The sequence below is a fragment of the Xyrauchen texanus genome, chromosome 21, assembly GCF_025860055.1.
Source record: "Xyrauchen texanus isolate HMW12.3.18 chromosome 21, RBS_HiC_50CHRs, whole genome shotgun sequence".
Lineage (NCBI taxonomy): Eukaryota > Metazoa > Chordata > Actinopteri > Cypriniformes > Catostomidae > Xyrauchen > Xyrauchen texanus.
The window spans coordinates 14,408,152-14,425,211 of record NC_068296.1 but is presented as its reverse complement, the minus strand read 5'-3'; the positions used below and the strand labels follow the sequence as shown (position 1 = coordinate 14,425,211).

The window sequence follows — 17,060 nt, the reverse complement described above, 5'->3', positions numbered from 1 at the left end:
AGTTATAGACAATAAAAAAACTACATTGTAACATTATTATAGCATTATTCGGAAAAAAAGAGAGAGAAAAAAACACTCAAAGGAAGATTTTACATATCTGATTAGCTCATTTATGCTAAACAAGCAAAAATACAATTTTGAACATAATTTCGGAACAATCAATATCAGTCTACTGCTCTGTTTCGGTCTGTATTCACTCCTCTATTAAAAGCTAACCTGCCACTGCACTCCAGTAGCTGTGGCCGTCGAGTGTAGGTGTGATTCTCTATCTTCATTGAGTAATGAATGGTGAAAACTCCTCCAATAATAAAGTTTCCATCCATGAAGAAAGCAGGAGGTTGGGGGTCTCCTTGCAGAATGCAGGTGACTGGATCAATTCCACACACACTGGTAATGCAGAGTACTGTCAGTGTAAATAAAAGATTTACATGCATTTCTCCTGCTAAACCAGCAAGCACTCCAAATTTTAGGCAAGCATTAGGCCTTGTTTAAATACCCACCATATCCACTACTGTTGTTAATGTTGCAACTGGAAAAACAAAGAGGGTGGGGCTAATATTTCATATATTTATGTCAGCCATAAGGAGAGTATGTCTCCAGTGTATCATAAAGTTTCAAAACACCAAAACCAGGACCGCCTTTTTAAGGTCACCCACCCCCTACCATCACCAAGAGATATGTCACTATGAAAGCATATTTTTTTTATATCTTCTTTAACTCTCCCTTCCTGCTTATTTTTTAAGTGATTTTGCAAGCCAATTCAGACATGAATTATATTCCAGGGACACAAACATACAAATCATTCTACATTTCAAGTATAAAATAAAGTAAAGTATTTCAAGGAAACATAAAATAAATGATAAGTTAATGCAAAATCATTGTAGTTTTTCAAGAAGCCATGTAAATAATAATAATAATTTTTTTTTTTTTTTTACATAATTATAGACTTATAGCTGGAATTCAAATATAACTGTTTTATGTCACTGTTGCAAGCATTTAAATATTTTTAATATATATATATATATATTAAAAAAAGATTGGGTGGGTGGGACTGGGTGACTCGGGGAGAAGTAGAGGAGACATTGCACTGTTCATAGAGGCGAAGAGGTCCTCTTCTGCCCTGTAAAATCTACCCAGATTTGTTCCAAGTGGAGGGAGCCCTAGCACTTAAAATGTTCTTGATAACCCCAGGAGAAAGCCCTTTGTACCTCAGTTGGTCACCCAACAGGGGCCAAGCATGAAAAGGTTCCACAATTCGGGCCGGGGATGAAATACAGTCCCCTGTGCCTGAGAAAGAAGGCCCTTCCTGTTCGGAATTGCCCGAGGCGAGCCTAAGAGGGGACAATTTAGCTCCGAGAACCATACCCTGTTCGGCCAGCGTGGCGCTATCAGTAGGAGGCAAGACCCTTGCTGGCGAACCTTGGCCAAGACTCCCAGGAGCAAAAAAAGGCATACAGACGCATTCCGGGTCATGTATGTGCCCTTACATCCAGACCCAAGGGGGCTGGGTGACTCAGGGAGAAGTAGAGGAGACATTGCACTATTCATAGAGGCGAAGAGGTCCTCTTCTGCCCTGGAAAAATCTCACCCACAGTTTCCACTCCCCCATTGGTATTTTCTGTCTGGACAGTAAATCTGCTCACATACACGGGCATCCAGGGATATAAACTGCCCAAGGAGAATCCGACGTGCCAGAATTCAGCTGACATGAACGTGGATCTCCCTGATGGTTTATGTAAGAGACTGCCAGTGTATTGCCCACCCGCACCAAGACATGGCAGCCTCTGGAGGAAGTATTTCAGGGCCAGAAATACAGCCATCAACTCGAGACAGTTACTGTGACAACTGAGCTGATGACCCTCCTATTCCCTTTAAGCTGGATGACCAATTAAGGCCGCTACCCAGCTCGTAAGGGATGCATCTGTCATTAGCAGCCTGCGACAACCTAGAGTGGGACCCAAGGTAAGAAACCAGGGTCTGAACCACATAGAAAGGGAACGAAGCCCGCGGCGCGTAACCCTTATTAGTATAGGGGATTTGGCCCTTGGAAGAAATCCCCTGACTTTGAGCCACTCTCATGTGCAGAAGGTCCAGAGGGAACACAGAGGACGCAGTCGCCCTGAGACCTAGTACAACCTTGACCTAGCCTAACTTTGCTCTGGGTATTCTGAATGGACTCGATTCTAGCGGGAGACAGTTGTGCCCACATTGTGATGGAACTCCATACGGAGAAAGATCTGTGGCTCGACGAAGCTCAGAAAAAAACTTGCTCGTCGAGCGCAGCACCCACACTCAGGTCGTCCAGCAGGTCAGCCTGGTAAGCCTGTAATACAGCCATTGTGTTCAGAGCAGCACCAGCCTGACCTGCTGCTTGATAAGCCATCCCCACTAAAGTGGAGGTCATCCTGCAAGGCTTTGTGGGGAGAGAGGGCTTTTTAAATGACGATGCTGAGCCCGGCGAGAGATAGCCCACAAGCGTCTCTTCAATCAGCGGCATCATTGAATACCCCCGTGTCTCAGCACCCACGATAGTCGAATATATCGACATCAAGGGCACAAAGACACAGGAAGTAAAAAGATTCCTCCATGAATGAGAAAGCTCGTCATGGAGGTCATCAAAGAAAGGAAGGGACTAATATAACCCTTCTTTTTTCTTTTTTTTTGCCACCAGACAGAAATCTGTCTGATTGTTTGGAGGTTTGGGGGGGGGTCTCTTGTTCGCGTGGCCAGTCTAGCTGTAGTCTGGCCACAGCCCGAGTAACCACCTCGAGTAGTTTCTCAGCTCTCAGCCACTTTAGTATTATGCGTGGAATGTACAGAGGTTCAGCGCCCCCCTCGTGAAACGAAGAGGTGCCAAGGCATGCTTCAGGCTTACGAGAAGGACAACTGGATCTGGGGAGGGAGCGAGTGATAGGTATGGACCCGTCTCTCGCTTTTTTTTAAGAAAGAAGAGAAAGGAGAAAAGGTTCACTGCACACTGCCTAACCAATTCTAACTCCTAACAGAGGAAAGAAAGTGTGAAAGAATGGCTCTGAAGAAAATAGATCTGACGACACGCTGGTGACACATCCATTTATAGCCTAGCCACAGGTGCATCCACTGATCTCACCAGCCGAGGCTATAAAGTCTGGTCAATGTTCATTGAGGTGTTACACACATATTCACAGCTGGTCACAATGTAGGACTGTTCCAGCGCTTTTCTCAGCGCAGCATCCTAGTGAAGTGTGGCAGCGGGGGCGTGGTCAAGCGCCCGTCCGGGACAGAAAAGCGGTAAGGGCGCTTACACCTGAGCTAAATTATGTCTAACACCTGTGTCTAATTTCAGTAAGCATGGGGAGAGGGGCATAAAAAGGCAGCAGCCACAGAGCCTCGAGAGAGAGAGTGACACACGTCAGTCTAGTGTTGGCGCATAGAAGACCAAGAATTGAGAAACTGTATAAAATTGATTGTAAACATAGCTATGACCATTAAAAGCCTTACCTGGAACGTCAAGTGCCCTGCTTCACGTGTCCTTCTTGGGAAACCTGTCACACTGGTGCCGAAACCCGGGAATCATTATTGGAATCTCATCCAAGCATGGAGAAAAGTCGCCCCGTAGAGTCCTCCCAGCTGATGGAGGTCCTCCAGTCCCTCGCTGTGTTACATCAGAGCCACCAACAATCCCTGCTTCAAGCAGAGGACCGGCAGGCTATACGGAGTCTCCTTAGCCCGGAGGCTGCTTCAGCCTCAGCCGCGACCCCGGACACCCGCGCCACCGCCCATGTTACAGAAGATGGGGGCGGCAGACGATCCAGAAGCATCCCTGGATCTTTTCGAGCGCACCGCTGAAATTTGGGGCTGGCCGCATGACCAATGGGCAGCTCGTCTAGTTCCTCTATTGTCCGGGGAAGCTCAACTCGCGGCTCAACAACTGCCGGCAACAAACCTCCTGGCCTATGCTGACCTCAAGAAGGCCATCTTGCAATGGGTTGGTCGGAGCCCGGAAGAAAATCGCCAACTCTTCCGGGGCATGATGCTAGAAAAATCCGACCGCCCGTTCACATTTGCCCAACGGCTCTGGGACACCTGTCGGAGGTGGCTGCTTGTGGGGGACCATAACACTGAGGGACTTATCGACCAGGTGGTGCTGGAGCAGTTCATCCAACGACTGCCCAGGAGAATGGTGGAGTGGGTCCCCTATCGCTTACCCCGAACATAAAAGAAAATAGTTCGGGAGGAATTAGATGTGATGCTTGAGATGGGAGTAATAGAGGTATCCCACAGTGACTGGTCCAGCCCGGTTGTTCTTGTTCCCAAGAGCGATGGGTCTGTTCGATTCTGTGGAGATTATAGAAAAGTCAATGCGGTGTCTAAATTTGACACATACCCAATGCCCCTTGTTGATGAACTGCTCGATCGGTAGGGTACTGCTCGGTTTTAATTGACCTTGGATCTAACGAAGGGTTATTGGCAGATCCCCTTGACACCAATATCCCGTGAGAAAATGGCCTTCTCTACGCCGTTCGGATTACACCAATTCGTGACACTTCCTTTCGGTTTGTTTGGGGCTCCAGCCACATTTCAACGCCTCATGGATAGGATCCACACACCGCTGCCTATTTAGATGATATCATTATTTATAGCAATGATTGGCAGCGGCACATGGAATATCCGAGGGCCATCCTGAGATAGCTGCGGCGGGTAGGGGCTCACGGCAAACCCTAAGAAGTGCGCGATTGGGCGTGTGGAGGTATGGTATCTGAGATTCCACTTGGGTCATGGCCAGGTGCATCCCCAAATTGATAAGACCGCGGCGATTGTGACTTGCCCTAGACCCAAGACCAAAAAGGGGGTGAGGCAGTTCCTGGGGCTGGCTGGCTATTATAGAAGGTTTGTGCCTAATTTTTCGGATGTCACCAGCCCGCTGACTGACCTCACTAAAAAGGGGGCTCCAGATTCGTTCCAATGGTCGGAGCAGTGCCAACAGGCGTTTACTCGGGTTAAAGCCACACTTTGTGGGGGGGGGACGCTTTTACAGTGGTGGCAGGGCAGTGGTGGCATGGTGGTCAAGGCTGTGCATTTCTGATCCGAAGGTCAGGGGTTCAAGCCCCAACACTGCCAAGATGCCACTGTTTGGCCCTTGAGCAAGGCCCTTTACCCCACCTGCTCCAGGGGCGCCGTACCATGGCTGACCCTGCGCTCTGACCCCAGCTTAGTTGGGATATGTGAAAGTTGACTCAAGATGGCGCCGAGTATGGCTGCTGCATTGCGAGCTCCCATACAACACTGCGGTTTATTGTTTGTTTTGTTTACAGTTCTTTGTTTTTTTGGTCTTGGATGTTGTCTGCCTTATTGTTTACGACAAACAAATGCTTTTGGACATTGGTTCTACAATTACACATCGAAAACCGGACTTTAAATTCCTCAACGCTGTTTACAAACACGTCGGCGGAGCCCTTTGTCTGGGATGCTCGGCCGCAGAAACGCAGAAGGAAAAGGGGAAAAAGATCCGGCGTTCTCATCAGAGTAAGACGTCGTGCAAATCAACCCCTGCTACCCAGTATACTACTGGCAAATGTTCAGTCTCTGGACAACAAGCTCTGCGAGCTGAGAGCGTGGATCTCTTTCCAACGAGAGATGAGAGATTGCTGTGTTATCTGCCTTACAGAAACCTGGATGTCTACGGAGATTCCAGACTCGGCCATCGAAATCACGGGCTTCTCCGTGCACCGAGCGGACAGAGCGAAAGACCTCTCTGGTAAAAGCAGATGTGGTGGTGTATGTTTTATGATCAACAAATCATGGTGTGATCAGAGGAACGTACATTTCATCAAGTCTTTCTGCTCTCCTGATCTGGAATATCTCATGCTTCTGTGTCGACCATTCTGGCTACCGAGGGAATTCACAGCGGTCATCATCACAGCTGTGTACATCCCCCCACAAGTCGACACAGACCGGGCACTCAGGGAACTGTATGGGAGTATAAAAAGCACCCTGAGGCTGCGTTCATTGTTGCCGGGGACTTCAACAAAGCAAATTTTAAAACAATAGCACCAAAATACCACCAACACATAAACTTCAACACACGAGGGGACCGGGTTTTAGATCATTGTTACTCTCCTTTCCGGTATGGCTACAAATCCCTCCCCCACCCCCCATTTGGCAAATCGGACCACTCTTCCGTTCTTCTCCTGCCCGCTTACAGGCAGAAACTGAAACGGAACTTTCAGGACTGTTTTGATCACGCGGACTGCTTCAAAACATCAACCATTGTGCCTGTACCGAAGCAAGCCACAATCACTTGCTTAAATGACTGGCATCCTGTTGCTCTGACTCCCATCATCAGCAAATGCTTTGAGAGGTTAATCAGAGATTACATCTGCTCTGTTCTGCCCACCTCTTTGGACCCATTGCAGTTTGCCTACCGCAACAACCGCTCCACTGATGATACCATTGCATCTACACTACACACTGCTCTCTCCCACCTGGAAAAAAGGAACACATATGTGAGAATGCTGTTTGTAGACTACAGCTCAGCATTCAACACCATAGTGCCCTCCAAGCTTGATGAGAAACTCCGGGCTCTGGGCTTAAACAGCTTGCTGTGCAGCTGGATCCTGGATTTCCTGTCACACAGACGTCAGGTGGTTAGAATGGGCAGCAACATCTCCTCATCACTGACCCTCAACACTGGAGCCCCGCAGGGCTGTGTTCTCAGCCCACTCCTGTATTCACTATACACACATGACTGTGTGGCAACACATAGCTCCAATGCCATCATTAAGTTTGCTGACGATACGACGGTGGTAGGTCTGATCACTGACAATGATGAAAGAGCCTACAGAGAGGAGGTGCACGCTCTGACTTGGTGTCATGAGCACAACCTCTCCCTCAACTTCATAAAACCAAGGAGCTTGTAGTGGACTTCAGGAAGAAAGATGGAGAACACAGCCCCATCACCATCAATGGAGCACCAGTAGAGAGTGTCAGCAGTTTCAAGTTCCTCGGTGTCCACATTACTGAGGGACTCACATGGTCTGTCCACACTGATGCCGTTGTGAAGAAGGCTCACCAGCGCCTCTTCTTCCTGAGACGGCTAAGGAAGTTTGGAATGAACCACCACATCCTCACACAGTTCTACACTAGTACTGTAGAGAGCATCCTGACTGGCTGCATCACCGCCTGGTATGGCAATAGCACCGCCCACAACTGCAAAGCCCTGCAAAGTGAACTGCCAGAAACATCATCGGAGGTGAGCTTCCCTCCCTCCAGGACATATATACCAGGCGGTGTGTGAAAAAAGCTCGGAGGATCATCAGAGACTCCAGCCACCCGAGTCATGGTCTGTTCTCACTGCTACCATCAGGCAGGCAGTATCGTAGCATCAGGACCCACACCAGCCGACTACATGACAGCTTCTTCCCCCAAGCAGTCAGACTGTTGAACAATTGATCCCTCACGATCAATAATTTGCACTGCACTTTATTAACCTATAATCTCACACTGGACTGTCAACATATTCTCCTCAATACAACTACTTATATATATATATATATATATATATATATATATATATATATATATATATATATATATATATATATATATATTGTGGCAGCGGGGAGCGTCTTAGAGGAAAGCGGTAAGGGCGCTTACACCTGAGCTAAATTATGCCTAACGCCTGTCTCTAATTCCATTGAGCACGAGGAGAGCGGCATAAAAACAGACACAGAGCCTCCAGTCGAGGAGAACCCGACAAGCCAACCCAGTGCGCTTGAACAAATCGAGGAAGGCCTCAGGATCATCTGCTGCCCCCATCTTCTGTAATGTGGGTGGGGCAGCGTAGTGCGGGTGTCCGGGGTCGCGGTTGTGGCCGACACGGTCTCCTGGCTGAGGAGGCTCCGGATGGCATGCCGGTCCTCTGCCTGAGCCCGCATGATTTAAAAAAACCGGCAATCTTGGTCCTGCCGGAGCTCAAGCAGGGATTGCTGGTGGCTTTGTTGTAGCGTCGCGAGGGACTGAAGAAGACCAAGAATTGAGAAACTGTATAAAATTGATTGTAAACATTGCTGTGACCATTAAAAGCCTTACCTGGAACGTCAAGTGGCCTGCTTCACGTGTCCTTCTTGGGAAACCTGTCACATGAGGCTTTTTGTAAAGGGAACAGGATTCCTCATGATTCCAGCCAACATGATTCACTCCACTGACTGCCAGTAGCTGCCCTTATCAAATTCAAGACTATGACTCTGGCCTTCAGGACAGCTAATGGAACAGCACCATCTTACTTCAAATCACTCTTCCAGGTCTATGTCCCAACTCGCTCTCTGTGGTCAGTGAACGAGCGGCACCTGGTGGTCCCGTCGCAAAGAGGCACAAAGTCCATTTCACGATCAGTCACTTTCTCTGTTCCACTTTGTTGGAATGAGCTTTCAACCTCCACACAATCTGGTGACACCATCTCAGCATTCAAGAACCAGCTGAAAACACACCTGTTCCACGAGCACTTAACCAATCCACACTAAATGCACTTACTGTTTATCAATAAAAAATAAAAATAAAATATTCCTTGTCTGTCTCTTTCTTCTGCGCCCGCATCTTTACTACTCCAGCCACTGTTAAAACTTGGCAGTGTGATACTGTAGATATTGTATTGTTTGTATGACAAATTGATTGTTATGTTCCTCATTTGTAAATTGCATTGGATGAAAACTAAATGACTAAATGTGTAAATGTAAGTAGCACACGTAGCAACTGAAGCAACAAGTGAGCATATGGGATATACTGTATACCTTCTTCAACTTCCTTTGACCTAATCAAGGGCTATTAGATGGTGCCACTCACTCACACAGCAATGGATGAAAACAGTCCCAGTGGCATTATTTTGTCTTGTCCTTGAACGAGGCACCTGCCACTTTTAAGAAAAAAATTGTATTTCAAATGTATTTGTTCCCTTTGATAATTAAATTGAACGACTATTGCATGCATGCAAAAAAAAAAAAAAAAGAATATATGCACTCACTGAGCACTTCATTAGAAAAACCTGTACACCTACTTATTATTTAATCAGCCAATGCATAAAACCATAAAACCATGCAGATACGCATCAGGAGCTGCAAATAATTTTCACATCAATCATCAGAATGGAGAATTTGTATTTTTTTTATCTCAGTGATTTTGACCGTGGCATGATTGTGGTACCAGACGGGCTGGTTTGATTATTTCTGTAACTGCTGATCTCCTGGGATTTTTATGAACAACAGTCTCTAGAGTTTACTCACAATGGTGCTTAAAAAAACAAAAAACAAACAAAAAAAAAAACAGTCAGTGAGCAAAGGTTCTGTGGATAGAAATGCCTTTTAGATGAGAGAGGTCAAAAGAGAATGGCCAGGCTGGTTCGAGCTGGCAGAAAGGCTACGGTAACTCAGATAACTGCTCTGTATTACTGTAATAAGTATAACAGCGTCTCAGAATGCACGACACTTCAAACCATGGGGCGGATGGGCAACAATAGCAGAAGACCACATCGGGCACTTTATTAAGACCATAGTCTTCCCAGTAAAGTGCTCAGTGAGTGTGTATAAAGATGTGTCTGAAGGTGCTGAGCTATATTAGATTGCTTTCTTGTATGTGTTTAGCCCTTGGACGGAAACTTCCAGATACATTTATTGAAGCTAAGCTCATCACCTTTAGTTTTCTCATCTTTTTGCAGTGTATACATCTCCTGTATACCAGCATTTAGCAGCACACCAGGGAAGTTCACAGTGGCTTTTGAAATAGTTGCTATTCTTGCTTCCACTTATGGACTTCTGATTTGTATTTTTGTACCTAAATGTTACATACTTCTGTAAAGGCCTAATTTAAACATTAAGAAGGGAATGACTGGAAAATTGACAAAAGTATTGTTATTATTATTTTATCATATTCCCGTATATACTGTAATATTGTCCCTATCATCAATATTTGTCATATTCTTTTATGATTGACTGATCATCGTTCTATTCATAATAAATCTACTTGTGGAGTAAAATATATATATTTTTTTGGTTTGATTCTGCATCAAACAAATACATTTATATTGTCAGTCATGTGACAATAATTAATATTTGAATGTTGACAAAAAAGCAATTTTATGAAAAAAGCCATTTTAAATAATAAACATTGCCTTAAAATTTATTTGCATTTAATTTAAAGAATAAAGTACACAAGTTGCCATATGTGCACCTTTAATTAACAGGATTTTACTAAATTAAAATACAAAAACATACAAAATGCAAAATACTAAATAAATAAATAACAAAAATCTATACAATTCATGAACACTTATTAATGCATAACATACTGTATATTTCTATTTTATGTATTTTTCCCCAACATATTTGCGGATAAAGCCCAAAAAAGAAACAAAACAACAACTGTAAAACACTAAATTGCATTAAAGTCACATAATATAATATCCAATATTACTGTAGGTAGTGTATATGTACAGTTACTGTGTCTCAGAAAGCTATAACATAATAAACTGGCCAAAAAAGGTGCCATCCATTTTCACAGAGTCATGTAATTCTGTAAAAAAGACACTAAAAAGAGTAAAACTGGAAGAAATTCAAAGTGAAAATGTATTTCAGGGGGCTTTTGAAGTAACTTTACCCATTAGGTGTTTTTTGGTATTTTGCTCTGACCTAAAAATAATAATGAAACACTTAGGAGCAAAAATACAGAAAATCAAGCCAAAACTTGAGGCTAAAATTGCAAATATCTCCACAGCTACAGTAAATTTTCCTGGAGAACTGACATAAGCAGGCACAAAAGTGATCCATACAGCAGAGAATATGAGCATACTGAATGTGATGAATTTAGCCTCATTGAAGTTATCTGGAAGCTTTCGGGCCAGAAAAGCTAAAACAAAGCAAAGGAAAGCTAGGACGCCTATATAACCCAGTACGGCCCAGAAACCAATACCGGAGCCCAAACTGCATTCCAGTACAATCTTTTCTTTGTAGTGTTGCATATTTTTGTATGGAAAAGGAGGGGATATTTTTAACCAAAGCACACAGATAACAACCTGCACAAGAGTGAAACCAAGAACAGTGAGTCTCTGTTGAGGAGGCCCAAACCATTTCATGACATTATTTCCAGGAAGTGTAGCCTTGAAGGCCATTAACACCACTAATGTTTTCCCTAGAACACAAGAGATACAGAGGACAAAAGTGATTCCAAACGCTGTGTGACGCAACATACAGGACCAATCAGTGGGTCGACCAATGAAAGCAAGTGAACAGAGAAAACACAGAGTCAGTGAGAAGAGCAGCAGGAAGCTCAATTCTGAATTGTTGGCTCTAACTATTGGAGAAGTCCTGTTTTTGTAGAACACTAAAGCCATGATCAAAGCCACTGAAGAGCCAGCAATAGAGAAAGCAGCCAGGATGATTCCGAGGATCTCATCCCAGGACAGAAATTCCACTGGTTTAGGAAGGCACTTATCATTATCTTTATTGGGCCAGTACTCAGGTGGGCATCTGTAACAATCTAAAGAATCTGAAACATGAAGAATTTGTTCTTATTTCAACCATTTATGAACCACAGAAACAAAATGGTGTAATACAGGTTAAAAGAACACACTGTGTTTTAGAATGAGCAACTCAGTGGATAAAGTAATTTGTTTGGAGCATTATATACGGGACAAACTGATAAATTGCCTATTGTATCTATTATGTGTAGGTTTGGGAATTGAGAACCAGTTCCATTACAATGAATAATCTACTATTAAACAAAAAAAATATACAACACATCTTTCCATCACATTTAGATTTACATTTATTCATTTGGCAGATAATTTTTTTCCGAAAGCAAATAATTATGCATTCATGGTATAAATTTTTATAAATGTTTGGTGTTTTTTGTGGGAATCGAACTGATAATCATGGCATTTATAGTGCCATGCTCTACCAGTTGAGCTACAAGAACCAATCATATTATCTGATTTATCCAAAAGAATCAGCATATAAGTGTCATTCATTCATGAAAAGGACTTCACTGTTTGCACTGTATATTTGATGTTGCATGCAAACAATATTGAAGTCTACTCAAAAACACTCAGGACTGGTTCTTTTTTATAAATCTGGCAAAACGACTAACAGAGAAACTCTGTGGTCTAAAACAGCTCAATCACTTACTGAATCAGTTGGCTACTTAATAAACATCTAAAGATATGTTAGAAAAATATTGTAGTACTGTTTTTATTAAGCATTTTTGTTTAGAATACTGTATATAACAAAATATAGTGAATGGTATAATATAGTAGTTCGGATCAATTATATTGTACTTCCTCGAGAGTATTATCATTAATGGAATTTTTAAGTGGAATCAGAATCAGAAGTTTAATAAAGTTTACGATTCTCATCCCTAATAATGTGATACATAAGAATATGTAAAATACATTACCTGTCTCATTGCTGATCTCTCCTTCAGCACAGTTAATGCAGTCATAACAGCAGACAGGTTTTCCTTTTTTTACAGCTTTCCTAGTGCCTGGGTCACAGCTCGCACTGCACACAGACGCAGGCACCTGGAAGTGACAGATATTCACAATCACATAGAATAGATCAAATCCTTATATATACTGAAAAACACATAATTGTTACTTCAACAATCTGCAGTATTTCTACTTGATCTAACCTATAAAAATTAATTTAGATGAATCTGATGGGCTGTTTTATTCATATTCAAAATCATTTTTGACTCAATAAAACCAGTTAATTTAGATGTTTCCACATAAAGACTTTTTTTTTACACTCACTGAGTACTTTATTAGGAAGACCTGTACACCTACTTATTTATGAGATTATCTAATCAGTCAATCGTGTGGCAGCAGTGCAATACAAAAAATCATGCACATACGGATCAGGATCTTCAGTTAATGTTCACATCAACCAACAGAATGGGGAACAAATGTGATCTCAGTGATATCGACCGTGGCATGATTGTTCGTGCCAGTTGGGCTGGTTTGAGTACTTCTGTAACTGCTGATATTCTGGGATTTTAAAGCACAAACATCTCTAGAGTTTAGCAAAACTAAGATGAATAGTTTGATGGATTCTGCAATAGACTTAGGCTTATGATGCTTTTGGGAAATGAGGACCAGACTGGTTCAAGCTGACAGAAAGGCTACAGTAATTCAGATAACAAGTCTGTACAATTGTGGTGAGCAGAGTAGCATCTCAGAATGCAAAACATGTCAAACCTTGAGGCAGATAGGCTACAACAGCAGAAGATCACATTAGGCACTTTATAAAAACCATAGTGTTCCTAATAAAGTGCTCAGTAAAAGTAGGTTACTTGATGAAACAAGTTTTACAGTATACCTTTTCACTGCCATCGTTCCAAATGACAGCTCTGCTCAGACTGAACTCTTGGCCTTTAGGCTGGGATGCATCATAGAGACCCACTGTTACAAATTTAATTGAACCATCTTTCTGAGGCTGCCAGTTCACAAGTTCATAGATGGCCACAGGATCCCCATTGGCATCAAATGAAACTGAATAATTATTTCTAGTGAAGTTCACTCGCTTAAGCTGTTCAAAAACCTAAATGATAGATATACAGTAAGAAATCATTATGTTGGATCCTGTTACTGGTGCTAAATAAACAATGCTGAAATGTGTTCCTACTTAAATAACATTTTACAGTTCACATAAACTAAAAGAACGTTCCAAATATTGTCAGATGTTTTAAATCTAATATGTAAATAATTATTAATGTCCTTTAATTATTAAATTATTAAAAAACGTACCTGTCTGGGATCAACTTTAATGTTTTTGTCACATTGCTTGTCGGTACAGAGAGTGGCATGAATGGCATGAGCTATAGCATATGTGGCTTTGTAGACCAAGTTAGTGATTCGTAAATGGGACGTGTCTGTGTACGGGTTCTTTAATGCACGCAGGTCTTCTGTGCCATCACATACTGGCAGACCAGATGAAGAACCTGTCTGTCGTTTAAAACTACAGCTAAATGACCTCTCCCAAAATTCCGTCAACAAGGGAGATTTCAGCACCTGTTCTGAAGAGAGATCAAGTAGAAAGTTACGCAGACCCGGGATAACCGAACTGCAAAACCCACAGCACCAATACACATATTAAACCGCAGCATTTCTGAGTTTGAAACCCACCCCTCACTGCCAATCCACTGCAGCGATGGAGGAGGCTGCTGGCTCAGTTCTTCTAAGAGAAGTCTCATGTCGCCCATGGCCAGAAAAGCAACTACTACACGAGCCGTTGACCTGCGGATAACATCTGCGACTCTTTTGAGTTTAGTGCGCGGCTGTGTCCTGTAATAGGCCTCTGAATACTCCACACAGATTCCCTCTTCCTCTGCAGCTTTTAGGAATGATGTCATGCCATAGTTCCCGTAGTCTGTATCACTGCGCACAGCCCCAATCCACATCCATCCAAAGTGCCTGACCATCCGTGCCAAAGCGGCCGCTTGATGGTGATCGCTGGGGATGGTCCTGAAGAAAGTAGGATACTGCCGTTTATCACTGAGACAAACACACGTAGCGAAATGACTCACCTGTAATGCACCAAGAAGTGAAGGAGAGCAAAAAAAAAAACAAAAAAAAAGTCAGTAACTAGAAAAAAACATTACAGATTTCATTAAGCGGATCAGACATTTTTAAATATCCGTTCACTCAAACGCCTTCTTACATTTCACCTGCATATTTATTATTATTGTTATTTTTTTATTTTTTATATTTTTGTATTACCATTCTCTATAGACAACGGAACACTACCGTCCGCTAGAGTAGACGGAAGAAAAAAAAAACTTGAATGAAACTGACAAATTGTGCAGGCACCTGTGGAATTCCAAAAGGACTCAGAAGTCTTGACATGCTTATAGACGGTGTGGAACTAGAATCTCCCACTACTGCTGTAACAGCAGCAGAATTTGCACAGGAACCAGTGTCATTAAATATGAGGTCTTGCCCGTTGGCAAGCTGAAACGCTACTTTTATTGCCATGGGCACAGAGGCACAAGAGTCATATATACTGTAGCCTAAAGTGATGCCCGGTAAGAGCTCGGAGCTGTTGTTGATCTCTTGGGTGGCGAACTCCAAGGCACGAGCAAAGCGCAGCTCTCTGAAGTCCATGCTGTTGAGTTACAGACAATAAAAAAACTACATTGTAACATTATTATAGCATTATTCGGAAAAAAGAGAAACAAACAAACAAACAAAAAACACTCAAAGGAAGGTTCTGATTAGCTCTGATTGGCTAATTTATGCTAAACAAGCAAATATACAATTCTGAACATAATTTTTGAACAATCAATATCCGTCTATTGCTCTGTTCCGGTCTGTATTCACGCCTCTATTAAACGCTAACCTGCCACCACTGCACTCTAGTAGCTGTGGCCGTCTAGTGTAGGTGCGATTCTCTATCTTCATTGAGTAATGAATGGTGAAAACTCCTCCAATAATAAAGTTTCCATCCATGAAGAAAGCAGGAGGTTGGGGGTCTCCTTGCAGAATGCAGGTGACTGGATCAATTCCACACACACTGGTAATGCAGAGTACTGTCAGTGTAAATAAATGATTTACATGCATTTCTCCTGCTAAACCAGCAAGCACCAGCAAATTTTATGCAGGTGTTAGGCCTTGTTTAAATACCCACCATAGCCACTTCTGTTGTTAATGTTGCAACTGGAAAAACAAAGAGGGTGGGGCTAATATTTCATAAATTTATGTCAGCCATAAGGAGAGTATGTCTCCAGTGTATCATAAAGTTTCAAAACACCAAAACCAAGAGATTAATATTCCAGGGACACAAACACAAACATATAAATCATTCTACATTTCAAGTACAAAAAATAAATAAATAAAATAAAATATTTCAATGAAACTTAAAAGTTAATGTGAAATCATGGTATATTCAAGAAGCCAAGTAAATAATAACAATCAAAAATAAAAATAAAATGACATCATTATAGACCAATAGCTGGAATTGATATACTAATTTTGAGTGACACTGTTGCAAGCATATAACTATTTTGAAAATATTTACAAAATATATATATATATATATATATATATATATATATATATATATATATATATATATATATATATACATATATAAACAAATAAAATAAACATATTGCTGGAAGCAGGTATTATGAGACCAAGAATGGCTTACATTTAAAGGAATAAAAGCACATAAAAAATATGATTTTGTGGTTATGAACAGATATCTTATAACAGGGCTATCTTTTCACATTTTGACCAATAGGTGAAAAAGTAAAAACGAAACAAAAAAACAGATAGGACATACTGTATACTTACTTCATGAACAATCCCCTAGACCTCACAGGGGAGACCCTGGATAAGGTGTCCCTCAAGGTTTTCCTTACCTGTCGTTCCGACAACCCAACCGTCTCAGCTCGTATCTCTTCCTGCCTCACCTTCAGCTCAACCTGGCCAAAACAGAACTCCTCATGATTCCAGCCAACCTGTCTAATCACAACCTCTCTATTCATCTTGGTTCAACTATTTTAATGCCAACCAGGACAGCCTGGGAGTGGTGATGGATGATCAGCTTAACATCACTGCCAATGTCTCATCAACTGCCCAGACTTGCAGGTACACACTACAACATCAGGAAAACCAGATTTTTCCTGTCTGAATATTCTACACAGCTCCTGATACAAGCTCTGGTAATTTCAAGTCTAGACTACTGTAATGCCCTGTAGGCCGTTCTCCCAGCTAGCATGATTAAGACACTGCATATGGTGCAGCGCATCTGTTCTTCAATCAGCCAGTGCCCACGCCACCCCACTCTTGATTTCACTCCACTGGCTTCCAATAGGTGCCCGCATCAAATTCAAGACTATGACTCTGGCCTTCAGGACAGCTAAATGGAACCATCTTATTTCAAATGACTCCTCCAGGTCTATGTCCCAACTCGCTCTCTGTGGTCAATGAACGAGTGATGCCTGGTGGTCCCATTGCAAAGAGGTACAAGGTCCATTTCATGATCATTCACTTTCTCTGTTCCACTGTGGTGGAATCAGAGGTGGGTAGAGTAGCC

The 17,060-nt window shown here is 42.5% G+C and overlaps 1 pseudogene; it reads right to left on the bottom strand.

Annotated features, from left to right (window-relative positions):
* Positions 1-10,600: 10,600 nt before the first annotated feature.
* On the bottom strand, positions 10,601-16,509 carry LOC127661309 (extracellular calcium-sensing receptor-like; annotated as a pseudogene).
* Positions 16,510-17,060: the final 551 nt, after the last annotated feature.